The sequence below is a fragment of the Buceros rhinoceros genome, unplaced genomic scaffold, assembly GCF_000710305.1.
Source record: "Buceros rhinoceros silvestris isolate BGI_N320 unplaced genomic scaffold, ASM71030v1 scaffold6995, whole genome shotgun sequence".
In the NCBI taxonomy this organism is placed as follows: domain Eukaryota; kingdom Metazoa; phylum Chordata; class Aves; order Bucerotiformes; family Bucerotidae; genus Buceros; species Buceros rhinoceros.
In genome coordinates, this window is record NW_010413314.1 from 20,964 (window position 1) to 21,275 (window position 312).

The following is a 312-nucleotide window of genomic DNA, read 5'->3' on the forward strand; positions in this document are numbered from 1 at the left end:
AGCAGAGAGGGGCTCAGGGTGTGCGTGGGGATGCACTGACCACCCTGGACACTTCCCACTTCCCAGGAAAATTGGGCAGAAAGGACAGGCTGGCACAGGGGGAGCCAGGGGTGCAGAAGGCGAGGGCGGGCACTGCCCCCCCCACAGTGTTGTCCGGGCTTTGCAGCTCTGGGAGAGGTGGGGAAGTAGGACTTCCCTCCATTGTCCTATGCCACATCCCTGGAGAGCTGGGGCTGGTGATGGCCGGAGGGCAGAGGTGAGGGAGAGGGATCTGGGCTGTGGGGCAGCTGGGCACCCCAGCTTGTCGGTCTC